General features: G+C 46.9%; 1 protein-coding gene across 2 annotated transcripts in view; it reads right to left on the bottom strand.

Moving 5' to 3' along the window:
- Positions 1–22,883, bottom strand: part of CLDN14 (claudin 14) — a 131,948-nt gene that overhangs the window by 28,787 nt on the left and 80,278 nt on the right. The gene's annotated exons all lie outside the window — the stretch shown is intronic.

The raw sequence follows: 22,883 nt of genomic DNA, 5'->3' as shown, positions 1-22,883 counted from the left end.
GTGGCTGAGGGAACTGGGCCGGGCTGGGAATGCCTCCAGCCCTTTGAGGAGTGATTCTATGATTAGGAGATGTTTGGCCTTGAAAATTGCAAGAATGAAATCTCTTGGTGGGAATGTGTAGCCAAAAGCCAGCACCCTGAGTGGCTCCAAGGTTTGGGGACCCTCTCAAGGCACAAATTCCAGTTCCTTTTCAATTTTGAAAATCACTGTGGGTGATTCTGGAATTCAGAAGTGTGCTGAGAGCCATGGATTTAACATGACAAGCATTTCCACCCCTTACTCACTGAGCCCACCACAGATGCTCCGGGGCCAGGGACTTACTTGGGCTTCTGCGTGTCTTCCATAGCATGCATCAATCTGCCAGGCTCTGGTTGGTGCTTAAAAAAAAAGATGCAGCGAAGGAATCTGGTGTGGATGAGTGCCCTGGGCATGGACTAGAAACCTGGCCCCTGTGTCCTTGGCAATGGGATGGTGAAGGACAGAAAGGCAGCACATCTAGTAGTGTCAGGAGCTTGGAGCAGGCATTCGGAAGCATCTGTTAAATGTTTTTGACGGAGGATTGACATCACCCACACCTGCATAGCTTTTTTGGTCTTTTCTTTGGAAGTGAACAGTCACAAACAGAAACAACTTTGGTTCAGGTCATTTACAAGCCCAGAGCCTCTATCCTTAGAGGTTTCCCACCAGATATACTATTTCACTATCTATGCCAGGAAAGTTACGTAAAACCACACAGAATTTTACCTGACAATGAAATAGACCTTTTCGTTAGATCCTCCACCCCACCTAAAGAAGTTACACAGGTTGAAATGAAATTGTTAAAGGAATGAACTAACTTGGAGATAGAATCATTGCCTTTGCTGAAAAACATTTTAAGAATATGGGAATATGTAGGGGTACTAGCATAATAGTAAAATGTGCCCATGTTATCTATAATTTTATGTTGGGCATTTAAAAATTATTTTTTATAACTTTGCCTTTGAGATGATTTGGCTACAAGTTCATGACATTTAATTTACAACTGGCTTTGATTTCTTGGCATTCGTTGTGTATTAGGATACCCCACAGGGAGAAAATGTAAACTCCAAATTGCTTTAAAGTATTACGATATTTTTTAGGGATATTATTCTATGACAATGAATGAAATGGACATAACGTTCCATTTTGTAGATATTTTGTGAAACTTTCACTAGTCTTGATTTTCTTTGGAACAATTCATTCCTGCTCTGGGCTGAAGTATGAAATTCCCTGCCCTGTGACCCTGGCCCAAGGCTCCTCTTGGATAAAACAGTGTTTCCTGGACCAGAGGGCAAAGTCACAGAAACACGATGTGACGAAATCTAAATAGAAAGGTATTGATTTGTTCTTCGTTCATCAAACAGTTATTGGACTCCAGCACGTATGAGTAGCAGGGAGCCTGGTTAGCAGTATACCTCCCCTCCCACCTCTCAGAGTCAGGGCCACAGGCACACACAGAGCCAGGGAAAATGAGGGGGTAGGAAGGCGGGCCCCGAGGCTCCAGCCCCTCTCTCCCAATCCTCTCCCTGAGTGGGTGGGGGACTCTTCTGGCTCCTTCAGTTTCCATCGATGTCTGCCCTTGGATCTGGTTTTAAACTCTAAGGTGTAAATGACTCATAATGGCTCAACATTTTGTCCCTCCCAGGAGGTACTTTTAAGTCTAAGGAATAAAGATTTAATAGTAAAACTCTGAATGCCAATTGGGGGTAAGAGAGGATTTGGAGGAAGGTCTTGAGCATTTTCCTAACACTCCTAAAATCATCCCATTCGGTTTGGGCAACAACTATCCTGATGGGTTGGGTACGATGGAAGTTAGTCAATGTTTCAAAGGATGGATGGATGCATGGATGGATGGATGGATGGATGGATGGATGGATAGACTGACGCATGGATGGATGGATAGAGAGATCACCTTTATTCTAATCTCAACTGGTCATTGATTGAAGCTTGATTCATTTTTTGATTTCTCATGGAGCCACGCTAGGGTCGGACACATTAGGAAGTTGGCAAAAGTTTGTTGACTAAATACATTAACGAAGCGAAAATTATGTATGCAGAGATGCCTGGGGTTTGGGTTACCAGTTTGGGTTCCCTTTGATTTGAGCGACACACATGCTGACAACCTGAGTCTGCAGTTAGTGGATCCTTAGCTAACTTGCTAGAGAAAAGGTCGTGGTAAAACTTGACCTTGCTCTATTCATCAACAGCATATCCTGTGAAAGTCACTACACTTCCATGAAAACCTTGGTGCTAGGCCTACGATATCTTTGCAGAGGTCTGACCTAAGCAGGCTCCTTGTGTTAATAGTAACAACAATCACAGTGGTCCTGAACACAAAGGCAGCATTCATTGGGTGCTAGCTGTGGTTTTAAGCATATTACATCTATTTACTAATTTAATCCTAAAACAACTTTTGCTTTAAGTACTCCTATTAACCTCATTTTATGGATGGGAAAGAGACTGTGAGAAGTGAAATCACCCGCCCAAGGTCATACACCTGTAAGTGATGGAGGCAGTGTTTGAACCCAGCACACTGGCCTCACCTTGTGGGCTCCTACCACTACACTGTCTCATGTTACTACCCTGTATCCATCTCCAGAATGAACTGGCAGCCGCAAGTTCTCCCCAAGGCCTCACTGCAGCCCTTGCATCTCGGCATCAGCTCCTTGCACTGCCCAGATAGTGTTGTTTCTGACTCGGGGTCTGCATCTGTCTCTGCATCACTGGGTTCAGAGGCTCTGAGGAGCGAGTCCGGTCCAGTGCTAGTTTTGCAGTTCATAACCCTCGAGCAAATGTTACAACTGGAGGGCTGCACAAATGCATCATTTGGTTTCAAACCATGGGTCTCTCTGAGCAGGAATTGCTGGACTGGGCCCCAGAAAGTTCCAGACCCTTTGTCTGGAGTCACAGGGTCTGTGTCCAGTGAGGCCTAGAGGTCACGTGAGGTCCAGAGGGAGAGAGAAGCACAAGGCAGCTGCTGCCTCCGAGGCCTCATAGGAACCATGCAGTGAAGGAACCAGGGTTTCTTCTTTCTCCATGGCAACTAGGAGTGCAGGTCAGCCTTGGAAAAGGATCCTCCATCTTTGGTTAAAAGAACGGTGAGCCCAGGTTTGGTAATGATGTAGCTGTGTGAGTTGATGGATGCAAAGTGCCCGGCTTGGTGCCTTATCCATCGTAGGTATTGCCGAAGGAGAGCTTTGGTCACCCGTGCCTGGAGAGGGCTGTTGTGGTTTGTGGGTTGGGAATTTCTGGATTCCTGGCATTGACAATGGCACTATGTGGGGTGGGGACTTTCTTGTTGGAGGAGTCTCCTTCCCTCCTTGCTGGTGACATCGGCAGGAAAAGAAGCAGGAACTAAGCCAATTGCAAGAAAGAAAGAAAGAAGCAGCTTCAGAGCCTCCCTTGCCCTGTAAGGAGCGAAGGGGGACAGGGCCAGATGCAGACCCACTGTAGGGATGGGCAGTCTCCGCCCTTCACTGAGGAGGACGCAGGGCTTCCGGTCCCACGGCGGGGCAGGGATACAGGAACCTAGACTCATGCTCAGACATGGTCTGGATTTAGAACTGTAGGCCTTGGGGCCATTTTTAAAAAATAGACCCTTTCCTTAGGGAAATCCCACAAAACTGCCCCAAAGATGAGTGAGATAGGAAGAGTGTGAGCCCCATTGGTGCTTCAGAGCCAGATGGGCCATGTGGATGCCAGTGCAGAAGGTGATCTTGCCCTTGGGTTGGCTGGTGTGTAGCTTGGGCAGGATACGGCCGGTGTCTGGAGTGAGTGTGGTCAGCACTTCACAGTCATTAGCCAGTGTGATGAGGGCCATGTTGTTCTCAGGGTTGCTGCGGGTTTTGTTTATTTTATTTTATATTTTATATTATATTTTATTTTATTTTATTTAATTTTTGAGACTGAGTTATATATTTTATATATTTATTTTATTTTATTTTATTTTATTTTTGAGACTGAGTCTTGCTCTGTCACCTAGGCTGGTGTGCAATGGTGCAATCTTGGTTCACTGCAACCTCTGGCTCCTGAGTTCAAGTGATTCTCCTGCCTAAGCCTCCCAAGTAGCTGGGACTACAGGCACCGGCCACCACACCTGGCTAATTTTTGTATTTTTAGTAGAGACAGGGTTTCACCATGTTGGTCAGGCTGGTCTCGAACTCCTGACCTCATGGTCTTCCCACCTCGGCCTCCCAAAGTGCTGGGATTACAGGCGTGAACCACCGCGCCCAGCCTGCTGCAGGTTTTGAATGACATACTATGTTGACAGCGTCCTGCTGGGTCTGCAGCCAGGTGGGTAAAAAGTCCCCATGCCACACATACTCAGTGTTGTCCACACACACCATAGTGCTTTCCAACACCATCCTGCCACCTTCCTCCCTCTCATTTCTTGAAATAATCCTTCATGCATAATTTGGGTTAATAGTGCCTCATACTCTACTTAGAAAGAATCAGATAGAATTTTGTTTAGTAAGGAAATTTCCAAATAGAGAATAGAAAAGTTAACTGATGGCAACGTATTAATAGAGAAGATCAGTGAAGAAATGAATTAAAGAGGTTCCTTTTACACTTTTCTTCTCTGAGGCTAGGTACACCTTAGCTCAGGTTGCAGCTTCTTTGATGCTATCAGAGCACAGTTGGTATGAAATGGGAAGTTGCTGAAAGTCAGATGACACATTTGTGAAACGCAACCTCACTGTTATCTACCTGGAGCCCATAATTCAGCTGACAACAATCTCAGCAACAGGCATTTCAATGTGGTCCTGCGTTTGCTAATTGCTGGTGTATACTCAGGACACTGGAAGATTTAACCTTTCGGATGAGACAGACACCAGTAACTTCCCAGCTGAGCTTCCCAGGAATGAACTGATGAGAAGTGATATCCAAAAAACTATGTCTTAAAATATAAAGAGATAAAAAGAATGAAGTAGAGACTCAAACAGGTATTTGCACACCCACATTCATAGCAACATTATTTGCAACAGTCAAGAGGTGGCAGCAGTCCAGGTGTGCACTGAGAGATGGATGGATAAACAAAATATGCTGTAACCACACAATGCAACATCCAGCCTCAACAAGGAAGTTCTGACACATGCTCCAACACTGATGAGCCTTCAGGATGTTATGTTAAGTGAAATATGCCCATTGCAAAAAGACAAATACTGTGATTCCACTTCTCTTTCTCTCTCTCTTTCTCTCTTTTTTCTTTCTTTCCCTCCCTCCCTCTCTTTCTTTCCCTCCCTCCCTCCTTCTCTCCCTCCCCCTTTCTTTTCTTTCTCTCTTTCTTTCTTTCCCTCCCTCCCTCTCTCTTTCTTTCATTCTTTCCCTCCCTCCTTCCCTCCCTCTCTCCCTCCCCCCTTTCTTCCTTCCTTCCTTCCTTTTCTTTCTTCTTTCTTTCTCTTTCTTTTCTTTTCTTTTTCTTTTTATTTTGACAGAGTCTCGCCCTGTCACCCAGGCTGGAGTGCAGTTGCGGGATCTCGGCTCACTGCTATCTCCGCCTCCTGGGTTCAAGCGATTCTCCTGCCTCAGCCTCCTGAGTAGCTGGGACTACAGGCACGCACCACCACGCCCAGCTAATTTTTATATTTTTAGTAGAGACAGGGTTTCACCATGTTGGCCAGGATGGTCTTGATCTCTTGAGCTCATGATCCATCCTCCTCGGCCTCCCAAAGTGCTGGGATTATAGGCGTGAGCCACTGCTCCCGGCCTGTGATTCTACTTTAATGAGATACCTAGTCAAATTCATAGAGACAGAAGGTAGAATTGCGGGTGCCAGGGGCTGAGGGCGGGGGGATGGGGAGTTACAGTTTAATGGGTGCAGACTTTCACTTTGGGATGAGGAGAAAGCTCTGGAGAGGGAAGGTGGTGATGGTTGCACAATATGCATGTACTTAATGCCACAGAACTATGTGCTTTGAATGACTGAAATAGTACATTTTATGTTATGTGTGTTTTACTACAATAAAAAATACAGAAAGAGGCCGCACACAGTGAGTGGCTCATGCCTCTAATCCTAGCACTTTGGGAGGCTGAGGTGGGTGGATCACCTGAGGTCAGGAGTTCAAGACTAGCCTGGCCAACATGGTGAGTACAAAAATTAGCTGGGTGTGGTGGTGTGCATCTGCAATCCCAGCTACTCGGGAGGCTGAGGCAGGAGAATCACTTGAACCTGAGAGGTGGAGGTTGCAGTTAGTCGATACCAAGCCACTGCACTCCAGCCTGGGCAACAGAGTGAGTGAGACTCTGTCTCAGAAAAAAAAGATGTGTGTGTGTGTGTGTGTGTGTGTGTGTGTGTGTGTGTGTGTATATATATATAGAGAGAGAGAGAGAGAGAGAACACATCCAGGACTGATATTAGCCATTCTGAATTGGACTGCCCCCTCAAATGTGGTCTTGCAGCTTTCCACTTGTTTAGGAGTAAGGAGTTTTATTGGAATAAATGTTCTCAGATATTAATCAGCACAACAGCACCCTCCCTTCTCAGTTCCAGCTGATGCTGAGACACCAATGGCAAATCTCGATCCATGCCCACCCCAGGAGGATGAGCGACAGTCAGGATTTTGGGCCACAACCCAGGGAGTTTCCTGCAGTGTCCTCTTCTCCAGGGTGCACTGTGGGAAGACCTCCCCAGCCTGGGCAGGGGCTCGGCTCTCACCAGACGGGGCAGCTGAGGAGCTGACAGCAGGGCCTGGTGGGGGGCCGAGGATGATGGCAGAGTCGTCCACTGACACTCTGGACAAAGGCCAAACCTGTCTTGGATGCCACCTAGTTGCTGCCCTCTTAACCTGAGCCTCCGGCCTGCCTCAGACCTTATAATTTCCTAAGCACGCCTGCATAGACTGCTATTTAGTCTTGCCAATGACTCTGCGAGGGAGCTGTTATCACTGCCAGGCATCACATCCAGTCCTCACGGCTGGCCATAGGAAGATCCGGGCCTCACCTGAGCCTCCCATCCAAGCCCCAAGTTCTTTCCTCCCCCAGTAGCCAGCCAGAGCCACCAACCCTCCCTCAAGCCGTCAGAGAAGGCAGCTGAGATGAGCACTGAGCCTCCACCAGGAGCTGGTGAATGAACAAGTATGAATCTCAAACACAATTTTCTGCAAGGTCTTTTTCTCCACTCCCAGGCCCAGCTGTATCTCTTACGGCTGAGATCAGGATGACTTTGCTGGGGCCTGGCTGGAAGCGCTTCTCTAGATTGCCATGGACCAGGCAGTCTAGTGGTGAGGAAGTCAGAGGCTCCAGAGACACTTAGATATCATCAGATCCCCTCCCAAAGGGAGAAGAATGCTCTGTTTTATTTCATTTTATTTAACTTTGTTAATTTGATTTTTAGAGGCAGGATCTTGCCCTGTTGCCCAGGCTGGAGTTCAATGGCTTGATCATGGGCCACCGCAGCCTTGAGCTCTGGGCTCAAGAGATCCTCCTGCCTCAGTCTCTCAAAGAGCTGGGTCTACAGGTGTGAACTACCATGTCTGCTAATTAACTTAAAAAAAATTTTTTTTTTTTGAGACAGAGTCTCACTCTGTCACCCAGGCTAGAGTGCAGTGGCGTGATCTTGGCTCACTGCAAACTCTGCCTCCTGGTTCAAGTGATTCTCCTGCCTCAGCCTCTGGAGTAGCTGGGATTACAGGTGCCTGACACCACACCTGGCTAATTTTTGTATTTCTAGTAGAGACGAGGTTTAACCATGTTGGCTGGGCTGGTCTCAAACTCCTGACCTCAAGTGATCCACCTGCCTCAGCCTCCCGAAGTGCTGGGATTACAAGTGTAAGCCACCATGCCTGGCCAAAATTTTTTTTTTTTTTTTACTTATAATTTTTTGTAGAGATGGGGTCTCCCTATGTTGCTGAGGCTGGTCTCGAACTCCTGGCTTCAAGAGACCCTCCCACCTCAGCCTTTCTCTGACTGTTCAGTTTGATCCACATGGAACCAGGTTTGCTTGCACCTTCCTCACCGCTTCTGCTTTCTGCTCCTCCCAAACCCAGGAACATATTCAGATATGCATTAATGTGCACATGCGCCAACATGTGTGGGCACACACAAGCAAGTACACAGACACACACCGACACACACACCCTGGACACACACACATTGTTTTCTCGAAATGACTTTTGGCAGCAGCAAAGCCAAATCTTTCCAAAGGCCAGAGAAAGGCCTTAATTTGCATCATGTTAACTCGGGAGGCTGCATCTCCTCCGCTGTTTTCAGTACAAAACATGAGTCAATGGCGTTCCTCAACCCTCACCCCAGCAAATTAATTAGGGTCAATGTGATTAAAGCGCTCAGCTCTGGTGCGGGAACGAGGGTCCCCAGATACCCCGATGAACTTCACTCACAGTCTCTTTCCTAAGGTTTGTGCCCTAAAACAAGGCAATTCCTCTCTGCGTTCAGCTCTTAACCTCAAGAACTTCCCTTCCCAGCTGGGGGCCTCTTCCCTAAAGGAGTTACCAGAAAGCAAGAAGCAACACACAAAGCTTTCAAAAGCAAAATGGTGAGGAATGTAGTGTGTGTCAGCGAGTCAGTGAAAATAAAAAAGGGGGCCTGATGTCAAGCTTCACACGATCATTTTAATTTCTGAGTACTTTTTGGGTATTTTCATGTTGGCTTCATGGAAATTTATGTTTGCCGAGAAGACTGTATTTGCTACAGGATCTCGCTGTGTTCATTTAGCCTGGTAATAAAAACCATCTGCCTGAAATCCTTTCTGGAACAAGGAGGGGTATAAGCAAATAAGCAAATGGTCATAAAAGATCCGGAGAAGGGCGGGGCTGTTTCAGTAAAGTGGGGAGCCTGGAGTACATGCCTCGGGCCTGGTGACCGTAGGAGGCCGGGGACTACTGATGGTCATGTGTGAGGCTGCACAGCTTTCCCAGTAAATACGGTGCATGGTGGGAGGACAGGTGCATGTGGACAGGCACCCCTCTCTTCCCGAGCACTCACTCCAGGCTGGCATCTCAACGCTGGAGTAAGAACAGTATCATCATGCATCAAGTCAGGAGTCCCTGAAGTGGGTTGAAGAGTGTCCCTGCAAAACTCATGTCCACCCAGAACCTCAGACTTTCTTTGGAGATAGAATCTTTATGGGGGTGATTAATTTAAGTGTGGCTGAGTGCAGTGGCTCATGCCTGTAATCCCAGCACTTTGGAAGGCTGAGGAGGGAGGATCGCGTAAGGTCGGTAGTTTGAGACCAGCCTGGGCAACACGGTGAACCTCTGTCTCTACAAAAAAATGCACAAATTAGCTGCAGGGCATGGTGGCGAGCACCTGTAATCCCAGCTACTTGGGAGGCTCAGGCGGGAGGATCTCTTAAGCCTGGAAGGTGGAGGTTGCAGTGAGCAGTGATTGTGCCACTGCACTCCAGCCTGGGTGACAGAGCAAGATGCTGTCTCAAAAAAACAAAACAAAACAAAACAAAACAAAAGATGAAGTTATACTGGCCCTAAATCCAATGGCTGCTGTCCTTACAAAAAGAGGATTGGCAGAGAAGACGGAGGACAGCCACGTGACGACAGAGGCAGAGATGGGGATGATGTGACTACGAGCCAGGAAAGGCCAAGGAGACTTGGAGCCACCAGGGCCTGGGACCAGCAAGGAACGGGCCTCCATTAGAGCCTTCAGAGGATCGTGGCCTTGCCGGCACCTTGATTTTGGATTTCCAGCCTCTGGAGCTGTGAGAGAATGACGCTCTCTGTAGAAGGAAGCTCTCAGGGTCCCAGTTCTGAGCCACCGTGTCTTTGTCAGGAGAGACGGGTCAGACAAGATTGCAAAGAAGCCCCTCAAGCTCGTGGCCTTTAAGTCAGGCATTGAAGTTCAAGAGTAGAACAGAGCCAACCTTCAGAGAATACTGTTGAGCCCATGTTTTGTTTACCGGTTTGTTTTTCTGCCCCTCTGGGAGGAGGTCGAGACACCTAGGCTCAGGAAGGTAAAAGGGCAGCCTCCCTGAGAGCAGCTGTGAGGGTTTCAGAGGGGCCTTCGTCCTGTCCTGGTCTCTGGGTCCACCCTACAGATGGGGGTGTCACCACAGGAGTCCTGAGCTGGGGTCTGTGAGTAGAGAAGGCTGCTCCTCTGCCTGCCCTGAGAGGCGAGGCATGGAGGAGAAATGACAAGACACATGAACCTTTCTTCATGTGGGTTCTGATAACATAGATTTTTATGTTCTCAGCAAGACAGTGTTCTTGTAAGCCAGGCATTGGTAAGAGATAATCTTCAAAGTTCCTTTAGCTCTGATTGCCATATAAAGACCTAGGCCTGCAGGTCTGATCTTTGAGGTTCTTATAACCCAGAAAACTCAGGACACTGCGTGCCAGTGTCGGCTTCAAGGAGCAAGGGAAGTCCAGTTCTGCCAGTCCTGGGGTATGAGGAGGAGGAGGGAGGGTGAGGAAGGGGAGCCGAATGGCCGCACACTTGCCACAGTCTCTCCTGCAGCTAACACTGGGGAGCGGGAGCCTCTGCAAAATGGGCTTTTTTTCTGCCCCCTGCCAGGAAACAATGGAGGAGGCCCCATCTCAGTATGGGAGTGCGGGTGGGTATTGAAGGAACACACGTGGCTGAAGGAAGGTAGGATGGATGAGCACACGCTAGGATTCCTGGCGCCCTTCATCTCCTCCATTGTGTGGAGGAGACCCAGGATCCTCATGTGTTCCCAAAGTGGGTACAGGGTGGCTGGGAGCCAAGACCTGGCTGGAAGCCAGTGGATGCCACGAGCCCACTTTGGCCAGGATGGGGTGGGAATCCCACTAGATCTTGGAGGGATCACCATGGTGTACTTGGTCACACATGAGAGACCCCAAGAGAGGACCTCAGGATCTTCTGCGGGGACATCAGCTGGATTCACAAAGAATCCTGCTGGGCACCTGCTGGGCAACAGAGGTTGAGGTCGGACTAGCCTCTGGCACAGACCGGGAGACAATGGCCTCTCCCGGGGGACTGTGAGATTTCCTGCACACTGCTCGCCATGTAGGATGTGATGCCAGGGAAGAGAGAAACAGGACTGACGAGACTGGAATCTACAAACACATATTTACCTAATAAGGCCTGTTTCAATCAAAGAAGCTTGTTTCAAACAGAGAGGGCTGAGAGGATATTCCTAACAGATTAAAGTCCCCTGGGCTGCCCATGGGATAGGGTCTCAGGAGGAGGAGAACTAAAGAAGCTTCGTGGTCCCTGCACACTGGCATGTTCGAGTGAATCTGAGCTGTTACCGCCTTGGCATGAAAAAGATGATTGTCAGGGGCTGAACTGTGTCCCCTTCCAAATTTGTATGTTGAAGTTCTAGCCCCTAGTGCCTTACAACGTGGCTGTACTTGGAGATGGAGTGTATAAAGAGGTGATTAAGTTGAAATGAGGCCGTATGGGGGGTCCTGACCCAATCTCACGGATGTCCTCCCAGGAAGGGGAGACAAGGACACAGATACACGCAGGGGGATGACCCTGGGAAGACACAGGGACAAGACAGCATCTACAAGCCAGGGAGAGGGGCTTCAGGAGAAACCCACCCTGTGGGTGCCTTGATCTCTGACTTCCAGCCTCCAGAACTGTGAGACAATAAAGCCTGTTGTTTAAGCCGCTCTGTCTGTGGAACTTTGTTACAGCATTCTTGGCGAACGAATACAGTGATTCTGCTCAAGGACCACGGGTCTTCCTGTGCATGCCTGCAGACATCTGTATCCAGAGGAGGACCACACAAGAGGCCTGGATGTTCCCAAACTTCCCTCAGATACCTGCTGTTACCCAAGTTCCCTGGGCGGAGGAACTAATCCCCACGCACAGAAAGGGGAACCAGAGGCTGGGCGTTGTGGCTCACACCTGTAATCCCAGCACTTTGGGAGGCCGAGGCGGGTGGATCACCTGAAGTCAGGAGTTCGAGACTAGCCTGGCTAACATGGTGAAACCTCTTCTCTACTAAAAAATTAAAAAATTAGCCAGATGTAGTGGTGGGCACTTGTAACCCCAGCTGCTCAGGAGGCTGAGGCAGGAGAACCCGGGAGGTGGAGGTTGCCGTAGCTGAGATTGTGCCACTGCACTCCAGCCTGGGCAACAAGAATGAAACTCCATCTCAAAAACAAACAAACAAACAAACAAACAAACAGGAACCAGAAGGTCTGATTGGATCAAGTTTTTCCTGAATTGACTGAACTTTGTTTAACTGTCAAGTTTAAGAGCTCCATTATGGGGTAAGATGAAGGCCTGAGACAGAAATGATACTTAGTTATGGAAAAGGGAATTTGAAATTTTTTGCTGCCCACTTGGCTTTTGGAGTCTCAGAAAATCATACTGACTTAATCAAGAAAGCAGATGCTGTGATGCATGTTTGATCAGTGCAGATGCTGATGTTTACAATGAGCAGTTGAAAAAGCAGCTTCCCTCCTGACAGTCCGGAGCTTGGGGCTAGAGCCCCGGCCCACAGGCTAAGAAGCAAAGGTGATTTTACAACCTGTGCACTGAGTTGGAGTGTGTTCTCACCCAGTAAAGTTCTTGTCCACTCAGAACGTCAGAATGTGACCTTATTTGGAAGCAGGGCTGTAGGTATAATGAGTTAAGATGAGGTCACAGTGGATTAGGGTGGGCACTACACCAATGCCACTGGTGTCCTTATAAGAGCAGGGGAGACCCAGGGGGAAGAGGGCTATGTGAAGACTGAGGCGGAGATTGCAGCTATAGGGCAGGGAATGCCGGGGATAGCCAGACCCCACCGGAAACTGGAAGGGGCAAGGAAGGCTTCTTCTCTAGACCTTCAGAGACAGCACGGTCCTCCCAGCACCTTGATTTCAGAATTCTGGCTTCCAGAATTGGGAGTAAGTTTTCAGTTGTTTTAAGCCACCTAATTTGAAGTGCTTTGTTATAGCGGCCCTAGGATGCTAATATACTGTTATAAAAATCAGGGTTTCTGCCGAGTGCGGTGGCTCCCAAAATGCCTGTAATTCTAGCACGTTGGGAAGCCGAGGAGGGAGGATCATTTGAGTCCAGGAGTTTGAGACCAGCCTGGGCAACATAGTGAAACCCCATCTCTACAAAAAAATACAAAAATTAGCCAGGCATGGTGGTGCACACCTGTGGTCCCAGGTACTTGGGAGGCTGAGGTGGAAGGACCTCTTGAGCCCAGGAGGTTGGGGCTGCAGTGAGCCATGATCACACCGCTGCACCCCAGTTAGGGAGACAGAGTGAGACCTTGTTTCAAAAAAAATACAGGATTTCTAGAGCCTGTGCTCTATGTGAAATGATTTAGACGTCTTTCTTCTAGGGACGAATTCCTCCAAATGTAGAACCAGGCAGGAGATTCAGGCACAAGAGGTTCCCAAGGTGTCTCCACGGAGCATCCCCTGCTCCCCGTTTCTAGTCTAAATCAGATGACATGGACCCCTGAAAGCAAATGCTTGCAAATCACTCAGGATGCCCTCCCAGCCAATGGAGAATAAAGCAGAGGAAGGAAGGAAGGAAGGAAGGAAGGAAGGAAGGAAGGAAGGAAGGAAGGAAGGAAGGAAGAGAGGTGACAGGCACACAGGCTCTCTTAGCTTTCCAACAGGAAGCGGCTCAGGGTCTGTTTTCTTCTCCATTCCTTTCAAATGGATCTTTCATATCTCCAATAACTCTTATCTTTCAGCAAACTCCAGCAGGCCCCAAATGAGCTGAGAAAATATGCAACTTCAAAGGTTTTGTACAAATCATCTTAAAAGCCTGACCTAAGCCTGGGAAAGCCAGAACGAAGCCCAGAAATAACTCCTTATTTCATGACTGTTTAGCCAAGACACCTTTCCTGTCCACAGGTCACATCTGTCACTGTCCCCTTACTGCCCCTGCCCAGGTCCCAACCACCTTGAGACACCTGCGTGATCCACCCTCAAAGCAACAAGTTAGGAGCCGCGCTCCTGGTCCTTGGCCGGTAGCTTTAGTGTTATTCCGGGGGGCTGCCCCATGAGGGCTGTGGTTTAATTTCCTTTGCTACTTTCCTTAGCTCTTCAGTCTCACTCTCAGCCACTGAACTGTGTCTTGGCCACTGGTGGTGACAGCACAGGGTGACACTGTTGTCAGGAAGAGGAAGGTGCTTTTTCTTTTTTTCGAGATGGAGTCTTGCTCTGTTGCCCAGGCTAGAGTACAGTGGTGCAATCTTGGCTCACTGCAATCTCCACTTTCCGGGTTCAAGCAATTCTCCTGTCTCAGCCTCATGAGTAGCTGGGATTACAGGCACCTGCCACCACACCCAGCTAATTTTTGTATTCTTAGTAGAGACAGGGTTTTGCCATATTGACCACGCTGGTCTCCAACACCTGACCTCAGGCAGTCCACCTGCCTCGGCCTCCCAAAGTGCTAGGATTATAGACATGAGCCACTGCGCCCAGACAAGAAGATACGTTTGTGAGCCAGGACAATTGTGAGTGGAAACAGGAGAAAAAAAGTAAAATACTACTACTAATAATGCCTTTTCTCTGGTCCTGGAAGATCTACACGAACTTGTATTTTACATGTCTTGTCTGGATTTAGCTGTGAAAGACCAGTAGACCAACTAGTGGGAAAAATACTTGCACGGCAGCAGGTTGGTTGAATAAAATAAGAGATTTCCAGTCTCGGATTGGATACATGCACTTAATATCAGCAGACATGCTGTGAGTATAAGCCTCTATAAAGTGAGCACTGTTGCAGGCGATGGGGACGTGGAACTGGGTAGGACCGATGGCTAAGCTCTCTTCCCTTCCACCCTGGAAAAAATGCACATAGGAACTGGCTGTGGCAGACAGCAGTCTACAGAAAGGTGGAGGCACCTCTCAGCTGGCCTTCAGCTCCAATACAGACACGGGAAACCAGCCTCCGTTCAGGTTTAGGCTCCACTGGCTGCGTTTGCCTGGACACCATCGGCCCTGCACGAAGGTGGCCACTGAGGGGCCCTCGTGGGGGCTGAAATCCAACCAAGCCTTGGTCCCTGCCTGAGTTGCTAGGAACTTGTCTCTTTGGTCTAGGTGGTTCACTCAGCAAGGGTATTTTTTGTAATTCAGTCACCCAGATGGGGGTGCCTTCTTGCACTCTATCCACCTGGATGAAGCACCTTTATTTTCTAATTTGGCCAGTTGCAGGGCAGGTGACAATCACTGATATGACAGAAGGGTAACCTTTCTGGGGTTGCATCTTAGGAAATTCCATTGAAGGAGGAGTACAGAGATGATATCATTGACCACAGGACTCAAGAAATAAGCCCAGAGCACACACGGGTTTGGCGGGGGCAATGAACCGCGCAACTGCTGGGAAACTGACCTTCAGAACTTTGATGTGAGCGGGGCCATTGACTTCAGCTTTCTCCAAGGTTTTTTTCATTTGTTTGTTTGTTTTTTGACCTCACTCTGTCACCCAGGCTGGAATGCAGTGGTGTGATCTCAGCTCACTGCAACCTCTGCTTCCTGGGTTCAAGCGATTCTCCTGCCTCAGCCTCCCAAGTTTTTCACTTGAAACCCGCATACACACAGCCTTTTTGTTTTATGGGCTGGGTTCCTACAGAGAGTTATTAGTGAGGCATTGAGTGCATTGAGGCTATTAGTACAAAGTGATCAAGATTAGAACATAGTGGCTTCTCTGTGTTTAGAGTCTCTACAGTTGTTGCAGGGGGCTTGTTGCAATGTCCATTCCAGGGCCCCCACCCAGACCTACCGAATCAGAAATTCAGGAGGGGAGGTTAGGAATCTGTGCTTTTATGTCAGCCCCTGTTCCAATCCATGTGACTCTTATGCATTGTGAGGTTGAGATTCACTGATTTAGACACGTAGACCATAAATACCCATTCTTGGACTACAGAGCCAAAGACAAATCGAGTGACGTATTCTAGCTCGTGGAGCCAGCTGGGCAAAGCCAGCAGGGATTTATTGCTCCTTAGATGATCAACGCTGCCACCAGGGCTGCTGTCCTCTCCTGATGACGAGCAACGTTCTCACAGCATCAGGGGGCTGGTGGAGAAAATCAGGGGGTCTCCGGAGCAACCCCGGGGGCAGTACTGGGCCCAGAAGCCAGCCCCAGCCGCGCACACAGAGTCTACGTGTCTCCCAATGTGAGTTCCGCGAGGTGGAGAATTAGAGCATGTTGTTCATTTATAATGTTTGCTTTGCTTTTGGAAACACCCTGGGGCAGCTCAGGCTAGGTTTTCACTGTGGTGTTTGACTTGGCGTAGCTGCAAAGTTCCCCCTTTTTAGTCTGTTTATGGCAAGTTAGCACACAGCCCCATATCCAGGAGCCTAACACCAGACCCAGCAGAAATCAGGGAGTGGGCAATGAAATGAAACATTGGGAGGGCTGGGTTGGGCTTCCCTGTACCTGCCCTCTCAGCCGGGAGCTTGCCTGAGGTCAGGCTGGGTACGAGGCCACCTCAGACTCTGCAGCCTCAGACCTGTTACTACAACCCAAGTAACAGTGATGTCTCAGACAGTGACATGTCCTGCTGACCAACCACAGGGTTTGGAGGATAATTTCCCAGGAAGGAGATACATTCCATTACTATTTTTATTTTTAGATAGAGTCTTGTTCTGTTGCCCAGGTTGGAGTGCAGTGGAGCAATCTCAGCTCACTGCAACCTCTGCCTCCTGGGTTCAAGCAATTCTCCTGCCTCAGCCTCCCAAGTAGCTGGGACGACAGGTGTGTACCACCACATCAGGCTAATTTTTGTATTTTTAGTAGAGACGAGGTTCGCCATGTTGGCCAGGCTGATCTTGAACTCCTTACCTCAAGTGATCTGCCTGCCTCAGCCTCCCAAAGTACTGGGATTACAGGCGTGCACCATCGTGCCCGGCTGATACATTCCGTTCTTTAGCTCCTTCTTTGCTTACACGTTTTCTTTTCTTTTTACAAAGTCAACTCACTTTCAATAGGAAATTGCCGATTCTTTTTCATGTTTACTCTTGAGTTTCAAATAGACACCACCTTATATTTTAATGAGACTCGTTATCACTGTGCCAGCCACTTCATTTCCATCACTTCATTTCATCTGCACAGAACTCTACGTGGGGGATATGATCAGATCGCATTTAATGATGAGAAAGAAAACTCGGAGAGCTCACATCAGCAGCCCCGGGTGGCCCAGCTAACACCTGGGGGCGCAGTTCAGCAGCAGGTCTTCTTGGCGATGTGGTTGCTGTCTGCCTGGCTAATGGCCTGCCTCATCCTGAACCCTTCAATGTCACCCTCATCTTTCCTTCTCTGTCTTGGAAGACGAAAGGATGATGGCTTGTCTCAGGGCTGAAAGATTTCACCCACGTCAAGCCCCATTTGCTTGAAATGTATCTGCCCAGTTTATATCAGCAACATGAAGAGCAAAGAAAGCTACCTGTTTATATTGCCACATCTGTAGGGCATTAAAATACAGGATTAATGGGAGTTTCTGTCAATATCTCATTTTTTTTTTTTTTTTAAGAAAAGTGAGACCATGATTGGGTTACACTAGCGTGAGTGGTAGCAACCAGGTAAAATCTGACCTTTGGGACATGGAGATGGTCATCTGACCCAGGGCAGGTCACACTCAAAGAGCACAAAGTCCCCCTGAAGTCCGTGGGACATTTGGGCCTGACACGGTGAAACTGAACTGGAACTTACGGGCTTTAGGGAACAAGCCTAAAAGCTCCTAAATCTCCTCCTTGAAGATCTCCTTCCTCCTGTTTTCCTTCTAGATCTTCTGCTGCTTTGACGTGGACGCCATCCCCTGACTTCAAACTCACACGTTCAACCCAGTGATGGGTGGCGACTGGGAGGCTCTGTTAGTCTCTTTTCAGCAGCCTGGCCCTAAATTAAAGGGCCCATGGTCCTCTCTAGTTGAACACACCCCAGGCTCCCAGCCAGCCCCTGGCCCTCGAGAGGGGTTGCTTTTGATGGCAGGAGGGAGATACAAGTGAACGTATTTTAGGATCTTGTTACTAGGCCACAAGGAAACACTGGATGGAAAGTCTTATGAATGTGAAAAGCCCATTTTTAAAAAAAATCAAATCCAAGGAACCCAAAAGGCATGAAGCTATTGTTTAAACACAGACTCAGTGCCCAAACCCTGCACACTAGTTTGTAGAGGTTGGAAGAGGCAGGATGGAAGGGGTTAATGGTGCTATTCTTTCTTGAATATTCTGGAACACACCACAATGAGCCAAAAACAGTCAGAGGGAACCATCATGAGGAGCAGCATGTTTTTACCTACGTTAACTCCAACATCCACAATAGCTGAACCTCAGAATTATTATCTGAATTGTGCATACTGGGAAACAAGAGATTTGATGAGTTTAGTAACTTGTCCAAGATTACAAAGTTGGCAAGAGGTAGGGCCCAGAAATGAACAGGGTCCTTTCTTCTGCAAGCTGGCTCCCATGAAATACTACTCTTATGCCAGCTGAGGTCTGATGTGGTATCACATTATACTACTGCACCAGCTAGGGGGACAAGGGCATTATGCCATCTCTGTAGTATGCTTAGAGGTCTGTCCTGAAATTAGCAGAGTTCACTTTCAGCCATGAAAAGGATATTCTGAGGAAACGATATCTTAGATTGCTTTCTTTCAGTGCATAGACATCACTTGAGAGGCTTCATGTTACTCAGACATCTTGTAAACTTTACAGCTACTGTTTTACACTTCATCAGCATTCCTGATCTTATGGTGTTCACTTCAAATAATGTTGGGTGTGTAAGAATCAAATGCAAATTGTACAGTATCTGACATGGATGTCTTTAGGAGCCAATATTTCCTCAAATATCATGGTTTCAACGTTATCCACTAATGCTTTAATAGATAGAGTTTCTTTGCATTCATAAATATAATAGTAATAAAAATACGAGTTGTCTACTATAAAACAAAACACTTATATTTCCCAACTACTAAAACATCTATATAATCTTGAATCCATCTGATATAAAGGAGGGAAAATGTTCTCAACCTAGGCTACACACTAGATCACTTGGGAAGCTTTGAAAAATTCTTAATGCGTGGGCCGCACTCTGAGACCAATTAAATCAGATCTCTGAGAAGTGTGGTCTGAGAACTGATGGTTTAGAAAACTGTACAGACGGTTCTAACATGCAGCCAGCATTGAGAACTACTGGGTTGAGACAAGAATGGATTTTTTTGTTTTTTGAGATAGACTCACTCTTTCGCCCAGGCTGGAGTGCAGTGGCACAATCTCAGCTCACTGCAACTTCTGCCTCCTAGGTTCAAGCGATTCTCCCGCCTCAGCCTCCCAAGTAGCTGAGATGACAGGTGTGTACCATCATGCTGTGCTAATTTTTGTATTTGTAGTAGAGACAGAGTTTTACCATGTTTCCCAGGCTGGTCTGGAGCTCCTGACCTCAAGTGATCCGCCTGCCTTGCCCTCCCAAAGTGTTAGGATTACCAGCGTGAGCCACCATGCCCGGCCAATACGGTTTGGCTGTGTCCTCACCCAAATCTCAACTTGAATTCCCACGTGTTGTGGGAGGGACTTAGCGGGAGGTAATTGAATCATGGGGGCAGGTTTTTCTCATGCTGTTTTCGTGATAGTGAATAAGTCTCAGGAGATCTGATGGTTTTAAAAATGGGAGTTTCCTTGCACAAGCTCTCTCTTTGCCTGTTGCCATCCATGTAAGACACGACTTGCTCCTCTTTGCCTTCCACCATGATTGCGAAGCTTCCGCAACCACATGGAACTGTGAGTTCTCCATTAAATCTCTTTCCTTTGTAAACTGCCCAGTCTTGGGTATGTCTTTATCAGCAGTGTGAAAATGAACTAATACACCAGCCAAGAATGGATTTTTAAATTAATGGAGTTAGGTCTGATTAATATCAATGCATTAATGTATAAAGGTCTACACATTATGCATTACAATCAAGAGTTTTAAATATAATGCCACTAAAATATATGCAATGAATGCAATACATACAATGAGTCATTAGCTTCCAGGTGTAAGTAGATGCTCGATAAATATGACTGAATTACTGAACGAATGGCATCCTACAAAGTTTTACATGAAAAATTATATTTTGATGAAATTAAGATGCTATCAATTGTAAGATGTAGTATCACTGATAAAGAAAATAAATTCATTAAATTATGACATGCTATCTAGTATATGTCACACCCTAACTTCAAAAATGTTAAAAAGGCCAGACAGGGTGGCTCATGCTTGTAATACCAGTGCTTTGGGAGGCCAAAGTGGGAGGATTACTTGAAGCCAGGTGTTCAAGACTAGCCTGGGCAACATAGCAAAATCCCATCTGTATGTAAAAATAAAAAAATTACCTGGGCATGGTGGTGCACACCTGTAGTCCCAGCTAATTGTGAGGCTGAGGTAAGAGGATCACTTGAGCCTAGAAGTTTGACACTACAGTGAGTTAGGATCATGTCACTGCACTCAAGCCTGTCTCAGAAAAAAGTTAAAAACAAGAAAAAAATACAATATTTTGAAATTACTGTATTTGCTTTTTCTGCTTAGTCTATGCCAACTGTTATACCATTAATTTCCACTAGATGCCGCTGTGATCTGCTACTTTAGGTTCCGAAAGGCAACCTGAAAGCCAATTTTCTCCAAGGATTTAAAATTGAAATAATTCACCCCCTTTAAAGACAAAAGATATTTTAACCACCTCATATTGTAGGGGGTTGTGGCTCATTCCTTCTCTGTGTTAAGACCTACCCGGAATATCTTATGAAGTGTAAAATTATTTAAAAAGGAAATTGAAAAGTTTTAATGACTTGATAGAAAACAATTGCTTCCCTTTTATCCACACCCCAAATTTCACATTTTGCGTGTAACTCATGACTAGTCTGCAGTGAGTTATAGAGAAGGGACGGTAACACCGATAGGAAGGCTGATGTTGACTTCAGTGAAATAATAAGTAAACCTTGAAGGAAAGAGTATGACATCTTCTGATCTGAAGACAGCAGATCATGGTACCCTGTACTCACGAGTCACCGCTCCCAGCGACAGGAAAAGCTGGGTAGAAAAGAAAATCTGGGCTGATAGGACTGGGCTCTGAGCTTGAAGCCAAGCCCAGTGTTAACCCTGGGCATTGACCCAGGTCCTCCCTGGCTGAAAATCTGGAAGATTTTCCCTGCTAGGTGAGAATCACTTTTTCAGCAAAACGATACAAGCTTTAGGGCCAAAAGGAAGCCATGAAGCTTCCAGAGACGTGCTTAGAGCAATGCTTCTCAAACTCCTACAATCTCCACTGTATGAGAACAGAAATGGAGAAGAAGTATCTCAAAACTTGTATAACAAATTTAAACAGTTTTACGTCTGCTAAATCTAATAAAAAGAAGCTGGGATAGTATTCATATGTCTTCGTTTCAGATTTCATTTTTCCAGTAATTCAATTCTTTTAGTATTTTACAAAAGTATTGGTCCATAATAGATTGGAATTTTTAAAAAAATATCCCTTCAGCCCAGATAGCTTTTGAAGCACTGCAGAGAGCCCACCCCAAGCTGCTGGAGGGGCCAATTCCAGGACGATGAACCCATCACACCCCTGAATAATGTTCTAGTACACAAAATAGGTAAGAAAGGGCTGAAGAACAGGAACACTTTGATGGTAAAGGACAGGATGACTGGAGAGGTAAAAAGAAATCCGAAGAACAGAACACCTCAGGGAGTCCCAGCCTCTGAACCCACAGTCAGCAGCTCACCAGAACCTACCATTTCTGCAAATGCTCAGAGGTTCCACCATTGCTACTCCCAGCAGCTCCCCTGCCCAATGTATAGACAATCAGCCTAGAATTGACCTTGGCACAAGAGGAACTCAGGTGGTTACAGCGAAAAGAAAATGCAAAACCACTCAGAACTGCCCAAGTCTGACATATTTAGCTTCAGAAGAGAAACACACAGAGAGGTCCATTGTTAACCCCTTCCCGGTTTGATCTACCCAGTCAGCCGGCTTGGATGGAGGGGAGGCGTAAGGCACTGTGGACTTCCATTTACGGATAACTGTGAGCTGGCTTTTTTGCTTCTCTGAAAAATGCTCTGTTACACTAGCACACTGTCAGTGCCTTTTTTGGTTATCCACTTGGTAATATCTATCAAAACGTAAACTGTGAATACTCTTCAACTCAGCTATTTCTCTGCTAGAAATTCATCCCCCAGTTACACTCCTAAAGTAAGCAAAGACACAAATAATACAGGATTCAATACTCTCTGGCTCTTTCTGAGAGAATAAAACAGTATAAAATCTAAATGTCCTTTATAAGACATTACTTATATTAACTACAGTACATCAATACAGATTAGTATGCACCGTTAAAAGATTAAATGCTGTAGTTACTAATACGCAAAGAGTTCCAAGACACAACGTTAAGGAAGCAAGTTGAAGCGCAATGTGTACAGCACGATCCTATTTGTGTAAAAAAGAACAAATGCGGCCAGGTACAGTGGCTCATGCCTGTAATCCCAGCACTTTGGGAGGCCGAGGCCAGTGGATCACCCGAGGTCAGAAGTTCAAGACCAGCCTGGCCAACATGGCAAAACCCCAACTGTACTAAAAATACAAAAATTAGCTGGGTGTGGTGGTGGACGTCTGTTATCCCAGCTACTTGGGAGGCTGAGGCAGGAGAATCATTTGAACCCGGGGGCGGAGGTTGCAGTGAGCGGAGATCGGACCACTTCACTGCAGCCTGGGTGAAAGACCGGGACTCCATCTCAAAAAAAAAAAAAAAAGAAAAAGAAAAAAAAAGAAAGAACAAATGCATTTCTATCATGCAGAGAGACCTTCTGAGGGCTGCACAAAAAGCTGTTCACAGCGATCACGTCTGGGGGTGGAGCCAAGGGTTAAGGGTCAAGGTTGGGGAGGACTTTCATTTTTTAACTTCACACCCTTGTATGTGGTCTGACTTTTTAAAAAGTAAAATTGTATCAATTTAATATGGAGCAAGGTATCTATTGCAGAGCATCAAGAG

This window comes from Piliocolobus tephrosceles, chromosome 19, assembly GCF_002776525.5.
Source record: "Piliocolobus tephrosceles isolate RC106 chromosome 19, ASM277652v3, whole genome shotgun sequence".
Taxonomy (NCBI): domain Eukaryota; kingdom Metazoa; phylum Chordata; class Mammalia; order Primates; family Cercopithecidae; genus Piliocolobus; species Piliocolobus tephrosceles.
This window is presented reverse-complemented; position numbering and strand designations above follow the sequence as displayed.